Source organism: Crinia signifera, unplaced genomic scaffold (genome assembly GCF_055691185.1).
Source record: "Crinia signifera unplaced genomic scaffold, ASM5569118v1 HAP2_SCAFFOLD_70, whole genome shotgun sequence".
In the NCBI taxonomy this organism is placed as follows: domain Eukaryota; kingdom Metazoa; phylum Chordata; class Amphibia; order Anura; family Myobatrachidae; genus Crinia; species Crinia signifera.
In genome coordinates this window covers 24,641-36,960 of record NW_028142600.1, presented here as the reverse complement: position 1 = coordinate 36,960, position 12,320 = coordinate 24,641, and positions in this window count along the sequence as shown.

The window sequence follows — 12,320 nt, the reverse complement described above, 5'->3', positions numbered from 1 at the left end:
ACTCATTTGCAGAAATCGTGGTAAAACAGCCATGTGCCATTTTTCAGGAGATCAGCTCTGTGCGGCTGCCAGCAGAATGGAGGGGCTGCTGGCAGAGAGGAGGGGGCCCGATCAGAGGAGGCTGCACGTGGGTCACCTCCTCTCTTAAATCGGCCCTGCATTGTGCTGCATTACATTTAGCCCTACTAATGAAAGGATGGCAATAACTGCTGTAATGCTGACACCAGGGACACTTTATGACAGGATGGGGCCCATGTGCACTAGAGTGGGCAGACTCTACTACACATGCACAGATCGTAGGACTTCAGATTGTTGAGTTTTCAAAAATGGGTGCAGTGTGTGTGGGGGTGGTCCCCCCGAGACTTAAGGCCCTGTGTGCATCGTACAGACTGCACCCAATATAAGTGTGAAGAGGGGTTTTGATGAGGGTGGAGGCGCTAGACTGATGTTAATTTATAATGAGAACAAATACTTATCTAGAGGATCTTCAGATGGTTTCTTTCCTATTGTGGTCTTCTTTTCTTTTGCTCGATTATTCTCGAGGATGTACCATGAACAGAAGAAGATTAAATAAATCTTAGAGGGATGTTCTTTCCCTTATGGCCAGATTCCTTTAGCTGGTGCAGGCTGGCTGAGAGGTGCTCCATCTGAGGAGGACACGCAAGTGTCTCAAAAGCACGCACAGGGCGGCGTGGAGCACTTTCCCTGCCTGTCTCCGCTCCACGGAGACTGGCACGGATCGGGGGAGCTGGGTGTAGTTGGGAAGGGCACCGGGGAGGGTGGGCCCCCCCTGGAATGGAGCATGCAAGCTTCTCGTGTGGGTGAGCCCCCTTACGGTGGATGGCGATTCTATTTGTAGTTGAATAAAGGGTTTGAAATAAAATTATGTCCCAGTGGAAATTATTTCATACCTCACTTACATAAAAATGTAGTGTAAGCTTATCTGGGTATCTTCTTTTTACAGATGTTTTAATGTAGTCAAGTAGGCATTCCTTACCCACGTGTATAAAATAAAACATGGATTAAGCTTATCTGGGTATCTTTAAAGCGGCGTACCAGTCCTCCCAATTGGAACGGCAAGTTCGCTCATATAACGGTTTCTTTCCCCGTGAAGAATAATTTTATTCAGCATACAATGTGTGATAATAACATAATACAAATGTAAATATTTACTAAAAAAAGGAATTCTTTGCTGGTGAAGTTGTTATAGACCCCATCAAAACCCCTCTTCACACTTTTATTTCTTCTTTGGGACTTAGGGGATGAGTCCCATTTAGTTGAGGCTGAGGCTGCGGTTGATTGAGAGAAACGCCCAAAAATATTTTAGCCTAAAACCCCTTTTTTTAACATATGCACCCAATATAAATACGCCACTGGATAACATTTAGGTGACTGCATGGTTTATTAACTTTTTCTATGTATACATTTTGGCTAAAGTTTTTTTTATTAACCCCTTCCCGACATATGACGTACATTTACGTCATATGTCGGTTGCGGGGGAATCAAGCCAGCTCACGGAGTGAGCTGGCTTGAAAAAGAGCAGGTAATGGCTGTATATTACAGCCAGGTCCCTGCTCTCACGGCCACGAGCGGCGAGTTCGCCGATCGTGGCCGTTTAACCCTTTAAGCACCGCGGGCAAAGCGACCGCAGTGCTTAAATAGCTGATCGGAGGGGGGGGCGGCCCCCTCCGGCGCCGATCGGGGCCCCCCGCAGCGAGATCGGAGGGTGACGATCGGTTGCCATGGTAGCCAGGGGTCTAATGTAGACCCCTGTGCTGGCCGTGTCTGCATATTTATCATATCCTGCCTGAGGCAGGATGTAATAGGAAGTGCATAAAATCACTACGTTCAGCCATAGAGCTCTATGGCTGAACCTAGTACAGGCGATCGCACCCCCTAGTGGTCAAGTACACTAGGGGGCCTTGTAGTAAAAGTAAAAAAAAAAAAAAAAAAATAAAGTTTAAAAATAAAAAAAAAATAAAAAAATATTAAAAGTTCAAATCACCCCCCTTTCCCCATTTCCCAAATAAAAATAAATAAAAAATAAAAAAAATAAACATATTTGGTATCGCCGCGTTCCTAAAAGTCCGATCTATTAAAATATAACATTAGTTATCCCGCACGGTTAAAGGCGTAAACGGAAAATAATCCCCAACGCCAAAACTACGTTTTTTGGTCGCATCGCCTACCCAAAAAAAAATAGCTAAAAGAGATCAGAAAGTCGCCCATATCCCATAATGGTATTAATTAAAAAGTACACTTCAGCCCGCAAAAAATGAGCCCTCACCCAGGTCCGTAGACGCAAATTCGAAAAACCGTAACATTTTCTATTTTTTTTTTTAGTGGTAAAATGTAACGAAAACTATATAAGTTTGGTATCACCGGAATCGTAACGACCCATAGAATAAAGATAACCCATCATTTTAAACGAACTATGAACTCCAAAAAAAACGTAACCAGCGCAAAATTGTGGAATTGCGTTTTTTTTTCTTTTTACCCCACATTGGATTATTTCCTGATTCCCCAGAATATTATACGGTATAGTAAATGGTACCATTAAAAAGTACAACTTGTCCCGCAAAAAAAAAAGCCCTCGTGTCTATATAGCCAGAAAATTAAAAAAGTTACGCTTATTTGAACGCAAGGAGGAAAAAAAAAAAAATTACCATAAAAGGCAATGTCGGGAAGGGGTTAATATTGGTGATATTTTTCATGACTTTATACAAATAAAAATATATAAATACACTATCTAACGACATTTCCACATGCATTCTCTGTGGTGTCATTAATTGGAAATACAAACTGTACAACGGGAGGGTCAAAGAAAGTTTCCAGAGTGCCCATGCAGTTATTCAGGCTGTGTTTCTCATTTAGAGCTAAGGTCAAAGGATCAAACATCGCATATTGTACTGGGCAGGCATTGATGGTCAGTGCAATGGTAGATGGGCCGCAGATTACTGTGATATCACTGTCCACTGCAATAGACAAGAATATTCATTATTCTTCAAAATGTTCATTTGTTGTGATTACAGTAAAGTGACACATTTTTTGTAAAAGCTCTATGGAAGTTACATCTATTATAATTTCTTGAGCTTCTTAATAACTGCATACATAATAAAAAAAAAACGTTTTTCTCTGATTTTTTTTTTTTTGCTTTCAAGACTAATGAAAACGGAAAATCCATCACATAGTATTGCTGAGGTCTAGAGACTGTAACATAGGTGCCGGAGGTCAGGATCAGTGGCGTAACTACTGTAAGGCAGCCTGAGCTGCCGCTTGGGGGAGCAAGCCACAGTGGGGTCTGTGTGGGCGCCGGCACCCGCTCAATGCACTGATATGCTGCTGCCTGCCACTGCCCACTGGCTGAGCACTGGAGGCTAGTCAGCCACAGCGCGGGTGAGGCCATGGCAGAGATGAAAAATCCCTCCACTGATTCAATTGATTGTACACAGAGCCGGCTATTGGCTACTGTGTACAGGATGGGCGGGCGGATGGACGTGCTAGGGCGACCTGGGATGCGTCGGAGCCACGGGAAGCAGCAGTGTCTGCTGGTCTCTCGTCCTCTCTCCTGCTTCAGCTACTCCGTTATGCGTGTGACGTCATCACGTTACACACTGGGGAAACACGCCGGAGAGGATTCTGGGGGGGGGGCACCACAATTTTTTTGGCAGGGGGGAGCAAAATTTATAGTTACGCCACTGGTCAGGATGCTGGTGTTCAGTATACCAATGCTGGCAACCCGATCACCTTTGGAAGCCCAGCGTCAGATCTTCGAAAAGGTCAGGATTCCGATGCCGGAATATTGACAGCTGACATCTTGATCGGTGAGTATGCGGTCAGTGCGTGACCGGGGATTCGGTTTAGGCACTAGTGGGGAGACTTAGGGTTAGGTTGTGGATAAGGGAAGGATAGGATTAGGCTGCAGAGAGGCGACATTAAGTTTAGGCACCAAAAAAGAAGGGATTAGGTTTAAGGGGTGGGGCGGAGGGTTAGGTTTATGCGGCATGGTTGGGGGCTTAGGGTTAGGCATTCGCATGGTGGGTTAGGGAGGGTAAGGGTCAGGCTGTGGAAAGGGAGGGTTGGGGGGGACAGGGGGAGGGTAAGTATATGGAACTACCCCTATCGAAATCAAATAGAATAATAGTCTGTGCAGGCAAGATTATATAGTACAACTATTATATAGTATCTGAACTTTATAGTACAAATATAATGCGTTTGCCTTGCCGTGCGATTTGATCCCGGCTCAATCCTGATTGAATGGACATTGAATAAGCAAGGCAATCACATCGTGTGTACACCCCTTTAAGTCTTTTTTCCCTTTCTGCGTTCTACTTTAATCTTCAGCAATGTACCACCTCTCATTACATCGGGTGTGCAGTCCTGGGCCCCTCCCTATCTACAGTTATGCTATGTATACAGAGAATATTCTACCATATTACATACAAACCTGGGTATCTATTGTAGAGAGATGAGCAGTTTAAAGTCTCTCCTAGGCATTGCTGTGCAGCTAATCCAAGCAGAACGGTAACAAGGGTCTTCATTATACCTACAAGACAAACAATTAACTACTGAAAACATAACCCGTTCATTTATCAGTTTGAACAAGCCCTAAAAAAGTTTTTTTATACACAGAGACATGCTTTCTGTGTCTCCCAATTACTAATACACTGGCACTACCACTTCTACACGGTACATTAAATAAAAGTGGTAAATAACATAATATGCGTGCAGTGTGTATTTGTGTAGTGTAGTGGTTATCATTACTGCCTAACAGCACTGAGGTGAGATCCCTATCATAGCTGCGCCCATACACGGTACATTTTCACTATGCAATGCATGCTCCCGGACACATCACATCGCACAGCACAAAAAAAATGTGCATCCCTTACTTTCTGTACTAGATCGCATTGCATCTAGTACAAAAAAACTGTTATCTAATTTTCTCATAATAATATCTTGTGCCAGACAGCATCAATTAACACGTACTATAATGAAAATAAGGTAGGCACGCGTTTTATTTATAAATGTACATTCATTTTATTTTTCCGTTAAAGTAATTTCTAAATGTTTATTACTAGAAATGTTTTGTTTTAGTGAATAGTTTTAGCCATCCTTAATATTTTGGCTTATACTTTTATCTGTCTGCAAGTGCTCTTTTATGTAGTGATCTACTATCCAAGCGTTCATTCTGCATTATTTGTTATGAGTTAACCCCTTCCTGACAGAGCCAGTTTTTGCCTTCCTGACAGAGCCCTTTTTTTCAAATCTGACATGTATCACTTAAGTGGGGATAACTTTTTTTTGCTTTTACTTATCCCAGTGATTTTGAGATTGTTTTTTCGTGACACATTGTACTTCAAATTAGTGGTAAATTTGGGTCGATACAGTCTGTGTTTTTTTGTGAAAAATACCAAAATGTCGTAAAAAAATGGAAAATTTAGCAATTTGCAAAATGTTAAATTTTCTGCTTGTGAGACAAATAATCATACCACTCAAAATAGTTAATAACTAACATAGACCATATGTCTACTTTATGTTTCCATCATTATTTCAACTTCCTTTTAATTTTTTTGGACACTAAGAGGCTTACAATATGAATAGCAAATTCTCAAATTTTCAAGAAAATTTCAAACACTGATTTTTTTAGGGACCAGTTCAGTTCTGATGTGACTTTGAGGGACTTGTATGTGAGACACCCCCATAAATGATGCCATTTCAAAAACTGCACCCCTCACAGTATTCAAAACAGCATTTTGGAAGTTTGTTAACCCTTTAGGTGTTTCACAGGAATTAAAACAAAGTGTAGGTGAAATTTCAAAATTTCATTTTTTTTTGCAGATTTGCAATTTTAATACATTTTTCTAAGAAACACAGTAGATTTTACTAGAGAAATGTGACTAAAAATTGATTCCCCCAATTCTTTTGTTTTCATAAATATCCTATATGTGGCCCTAGTGTGCACGTTGACCAAACCACAGGCTTCATAATAGAAGGAGCACCTACTTGATTTTGGAGCCTCCTTTTTATGAGATTATTTTTTAGGCACCATGTAGGTTTCTAGGCACCAAAAGATGCTAAAAGTTAGGAACCCCCCCACAAGTGACCCCATTTTGCAAACTACACCCCTCAGGGAATTCATCTAGGGGTATAGTGTACATTTCAAACCCCCAGGGGTTTCACCAATTTTGGTACAACTGGGCTGTGAAAATTAAAAATTAAATTTTTTACACAAAAATGCAGTTCTGGCTCAAAATTTTTCATTTTCAGAAGGTATGAAGGAGAAAAAGCACCCCAAAATCTGTGCCCCAATTTCTCCCGAGTACGGCAATGCCTCACATGTGACCAAAAAATACCATTTGGGTGCATGGCAGGACTCAGAAGGGAAGGAGTGATATTTGGATTTTGCAGCTCAGATTCTGGTGGAATGTTGGTGGGTGCTATGTCGCATTAGCAAGACCCCCCAAGCACCAATACAGTGGAACCCCCCCACAAGTGACCCCATTTTGCAAACTACACCCCTCAGGGAATTCATCTAGGGGTATAGTGTACATTTCAAACCCCCAGGGGTTTCACCAATTTTGATACAACTGGGCAGTGAAAATGAAAAATTACATTTTTTTACACAAAAATGCAGTTCTGGCTCAAAAATTTTCATTTTCACAAGGAATGAAGGAGACAAAGCACCCCAAAATCTGTGCCCCAATTTCTCCCCAGTACGTCAATGCCTCACATGTGACCAAAAAATACCATTTGGGTGCATGGCAGGACTCAGAAGGGAAGGAGTGATTTTTGGATTTTGCAGCTCAGATTCTGGTGGAATGTTGGTGGGTGCTATGTCGCATTAGCAAGACCCCCCCAAGCACCAATACAGTGGAACCCCCCCACAAGTGACCCCATTTTGCAAACTACACCCCTCAGGGAATTCATCTAGGGGTATAGTGTACATTTCAAACCCCCAGGGGTTTCACCAATTTTGATACAACTGGGCAGTGAAAATGGCAAATTACATTTTTTTACACAAAAATGCAGTTCTGGCTCAAAAATTTTCATTTTCACAAGGAATGAAGGAGACAAAGCACCCCAAAATCTGTGCCCCAATTTCTCCCAAGTACGGCAATGCCTCACATGTGACCAAAAAATACCATTTGGGTGCATGGCAGGACTCAGAAGGGAAGGAGTGATTTTGGGATTTTGCGGCTCAGATTCTGGTGGAATGTTGGTGGGTGCTATGTCGCATTAGCAAGACCCCCAAAGCACCATTACAGTGGAACCCCCCCCACAAGTGACCCCATTTTGCAAACTACACCCCTCAGGGAATTCATCTAGGAGTATAGTGTACATTTCAAACCCCCAGGGGTTTCACCAATTTTGATACAACTGGGCAATGAAAATGAAAAATTAAATTTTTTTACACAAAAATGCAGTTCTGGCTCAAAATTTTTCATTTTCAGAAGGTATGAAGGAGAAAAAGCACCCCAAAATCTGTGCCCCAATTTCTCCCGAGTACGGCAATGCCTCATGTGTGACCAAAAAGTGGCAGGACTCAGAAGGGAAGGAGTGATATTTGGATTTTGCAGCACAAATTCTGGTGGAATGTTGGTGGGTGCTATGTCGCATTAGCAAGACCCCCAAAGCACCAATACAGTGGAACCCCCCCACAAGTGACCCCATTTTGCAAACTACACCCCTCAGGGAATTCATCTAGGGGTATAGTGTACATTTCAAACCCCCAGGGGTTTCACCAATTTTGATACAACTGGGCAGTGAAAATGAAAAATTACATTTTTTTACACAAAAATGCAGTTCTGGCTCAAAATTTTTCATTTTCAGAAGGTATGAAGGAGAAAAAGCACCCCAAAATCTGTGCCCCAATTTCTCCCGAGTACGGCAATGCCTCATGTGTGACCAAAAAGTGGCAGGACTAAGAAGGGAAGGAGTGATATTTGGATTTTGCAGCACAAATTCTGGTGGAATGTTGGTGGGTGCTATGTCGCATTAGCAAGACCCCCAAAGCACCAATACAGTGGAACCCCCCCACAAGTGACCCCATTTTGCAAACTACACCCCTCAGGGAATTCATCTAGGGGTATAGTGTACATTTCAAACCCCCAGGGGTTTCACCAATTTTGATACAACTGGGCAGTGAAAATGAAAAATTACATTTTTTTACACAAAAATGCAGTTCTGGCTCAATATTTTTCATTTTCAGAAGGTATGAAGGAGAAAAAGCACCCCAAAATCTGTGCCCCAATTTCTCCCGAGTACGGCAATGCCTCACGTGTGACCGAAAAATACCAGTTGGGTGCATGGCAGGACTCAGAAGGGAAGGAGTGATTTTTGGATTTTGCGGCTCAGATTCTGGTGGAATGAATGGTGGGTGCTATGTGGCATTAGCAAGACCCCCGAAGCACGGTGAAATTATGAACCTAATAATCCATAGATGTGTGGTATATTTTAAAACACTCCTTTATACATAGGCCGGGTTTGTCGGGGCAAGTGTCACACTGGAAAATAGTTTGCTTTCTTATTCCCTTTTTATAGCAAACTTTGCACCTTTTTTGTGTCCTGCCCTTTTTTCCAGTGGAGGGGATTTCATCAGGAAAATGCTGCCCTGGTACAATACGGGGGCCAGTACTAGAAGTACTGGGGCCCTCTGCCTGCTGGTTCCCAAATATTAGGCCCTTTATGACTTCCTCTTGAAAGTGCATAAATGTCCCCCTCTGGCCGGTGGAACGGAATAGCACGTAAGCGTTATACAGTGCCATCTGGATGATATACATGGCCAGCTTCTTGTACCAGATTTTTGTTTTCCGCAGGGCACTGTACGGCTTCAGTACCTGATCTGAAAGATCCACTCCGCCCATGTACCTATTGTAATCCAGGATACAATTAGGTTTTGAGGTGTGGGTACTGGTACCTCGTACAGGGACGGAGGTGGTACTGTCTCCGTGAATTGTTGTCAGTATAAGGACATCCCTCTTGTCCTTATATTTGACCAACAACATATTTTCGGTGCATATTCCCCTGCTTTCACCCCTTCTCATTACTTGGGCAATGTGCGTTTTTGGGAGGCCTCTTTGGTTCTTGCGCACAGTACCGCAAGCTGCTGTACCTCTTGAACCAAGGGCCTTAAACAGGGGGATGCTAGTGTAAAAGTTATCCACATAGAGGTGATAACCTTTATCCAGGAAGGGGTGCACTAAATCCCAGACAATTTTTCCACTAACACCTACGAGGGAGGGGGGGCATTCTGGCGGTTCAATTCTTGAATCCTTCCCTTCATATACCCTAAACATGTGGGTGTACCCTGAGGTGCTTTCACACAGCTTATACATTTTTATGCCATACCTTGCCCTCTTACTGGGAAGGTACTGGCGGAATTTAACCCTTCCTGTAAAATGTATAAGGGACTCGTCAATACAAATAAATTTTTCAGGGATGTACATCTCTGCAAATTTGGCACTGAAATGATCAATGACCGGCCTGACTTTGAATAGCCGGTCAAAGGTGGGATCATCTCTGGGTGGGCACTGTGCATTATCGTTGTAATGCAAAAATTTAAGGATCGTCTCAAATCGAGCCCGGGTCATGGCCATACGGTAAAATGGGGTGCTGTACAGAACATCTGTACTCCAATATTGCCTAATTTCTGGCTTTTTTACTATGCCCATATGAAACACCAGACCCCAAAACGTCATCATCTCTACTGCATCTACAGGGGTCCACCTAGCAAATGATGACGTGGGGTTTTGAGCAATAAACTGCTGGGCATATAAATTAGTTTGGTCCACCATTAAATTTATAAAATCATCAGAGAAAAATAATTTGAAAAAGTCAATTTCTCTGAGACCTGTGGAATCAAATTGGATTCCTGGCATGGCCAAAAACTCAGGAACCTGGGGCTCAAAATTGTCTGGTGGTGGGGTCCATACGAGATCAATTATTGGGGGGGGGGGGGTCTCAGCTGCTCTACGGGGGCGTCTTTGAGGGGGTCCCTCATCACCAGAGGAGGAAGAGGAGCTTAAGACAAATCCTTCAAATTCCCCGCTTGCATCACTGGCTGTGTCAGAGTCAGAGGCAAGCATGGCATATGCCTCCTCCGCTGAATACATTCTTCTGGATGACTGGGATGACATTTGGGATGACATTTGGGATGCCATTTTTATTTTTGTGTTTCTGGTAGTGAAATGTTTCAACACGTGTATAGTGTAGGGGGGGTACAAACTTTATTTCAACCCGGGGGGGTATGTAGTGTGTAGTGTGTATGTAGTGCAGAAAAAAAAAATACTTTATACAGGAATTTGATCCCAATAAAAAAAAAAAATTGAAGGGGTTAAAAAAAAAAAAAATTGAAGGGGTTAAAAAAAAAAAAAAAAAAAAGGTCCTGCGCCAAAAATTGAGCACAGATGTTGGTCAGTAACGTCCGTCACTGAACAGCGCTCAAAGGCAACAGGAATTTGATCAAAAAAAAAAATAAATAGATCAACCCTGTGCCGAAAAAGCTGATCAGTGATGTACGTCACTGATCAGCGCACAGTGGCCACAGGACACCCACAAAATCACAGTGTGTGTAAAAAAAAAATTAAAAAAAGACCCCACAGCACCCTCAAAAAAAAAAAAAGGTGATCACTGATGCGACACTGATTACCAGTGAGGGGCAGCAGGTGCACAACCTTTGGTGCAACTGACAGTGCAACTGGCAGCAACTGACAGGTATATATAATAAAAAAAAAACCCTGCGCCCCCAAAAAGTTGCTGATCAGCTCAGATATACTGATCAGCACAAAAGGGGGGGTAGCAGACACAAAATATACACTCTCTATCACTCTCTGTCACTATCTCTCTATCTCTCACTATCTACCACTATCTATCACTCTAGGACACTGCAGCAGCAGCACTGACAGTTATATATATAAAAAAAAAAACCTGCACCCCCAAAAAGGGGGGGTAGCAGACACAAAATATACACTCTCTATCACTCTCTGTCACTATCTCTCTCTATCTCTCACTATCTATCACTATCTATCACTCTATGACACTGCAGCAGCAGCACTGACAGTTATATATATAAAAAAAAAAAACCTGCACCCCCAAAAAGGGGGGGTAGCAGACACAAATCTCTCTATCTCTCTATCTCTCACTATCTATCACTATCTATCACTCTATGACACTGCAGCAGCAGCACTGACAGTTATATATATAAAAAACCCCTGCACCCCAAAAAGGGGGAGTAGCAGACACAAAATATAGCTCTCTCTGTCACTATCTCTCTATCTCTCTCTATCTCTCTCTCACACTGCAGCAGCAGCAGGAAGTCACAAGAAGTCAGAACCAGGAAGCATCCAGCACGCTACAAGCAGTGATCAGGTATTTGCAAGGATCAGGTAAGTATTAGCAAGGATCAGGTCAGTATCACGGCAGATAGGCACGGTGACCGCTCTGCACGCAATTCCAGACCGGAATGGCGTCTGTAGCGCAGTCACCGTTAGTTTAAATGTCGCGCCTTGGCTGTGATTGGCTGTCGGTCCGACGGACCAATCACAGCCTTGGGGGCAGGTGGGGTGAGGGTGGGGTGAGGTGTCATCGTCACCGATGACCCCCTCATGCCCCCTGACGCCCGGCGGTGATTGACACCTGTGTTACCGAGCGTCTGATTCGCTGGTAACACAGGAAAACGCTGTGAATGGCTGTTCACACTGAACAGCCAATCACAGCGATCGCCGACGGGGGGGCGGCATCGCAGCCCCCCCTGGGCATGCAGGGACATGTCTGCTGTCAGGGACAGCAGACATCGTCCCTCTGTCACTGCGTCTCTAGACGCAGTGACACTTTAAAGTCATGACGTACATTTATGCCATGTGTCGGGAAGTACATCCCGGCCATGACGTAAATGTACGTCAAATGTCGGGAAGGGGTTAAATTAAAACTTCTGTTAGTAATGGTTTCATCATTATACAGTTAAAAGAGATGATCATGTTAATTTACTGAAATGACAAGTGGGGTGAAATTGAATAGGATGAGAGATTCAGAAAGTAATGCTGTGTACACACGGGGGAGATATATTGCTCAGCCATATATTGCTGAGCAATATATGGCTGAGCAATATATTGCTCAGTTTCTCCTGTTCATCAGCGACCAGAGATGGTCGCTGATGAAAAAGAAACTGCCCGGGGGAGCCCGGCAGTGGTAATCAGCTGGTCGCAGGAGCATGTTCCTGCGACCAGCGATCACCACAGGGGTAAAAACGGGAGCGCGCACCCGGCGATATATCGCCGGTGCACACTCCCATTGCGGGCAATATGGTCGCTCAGCGACCATAT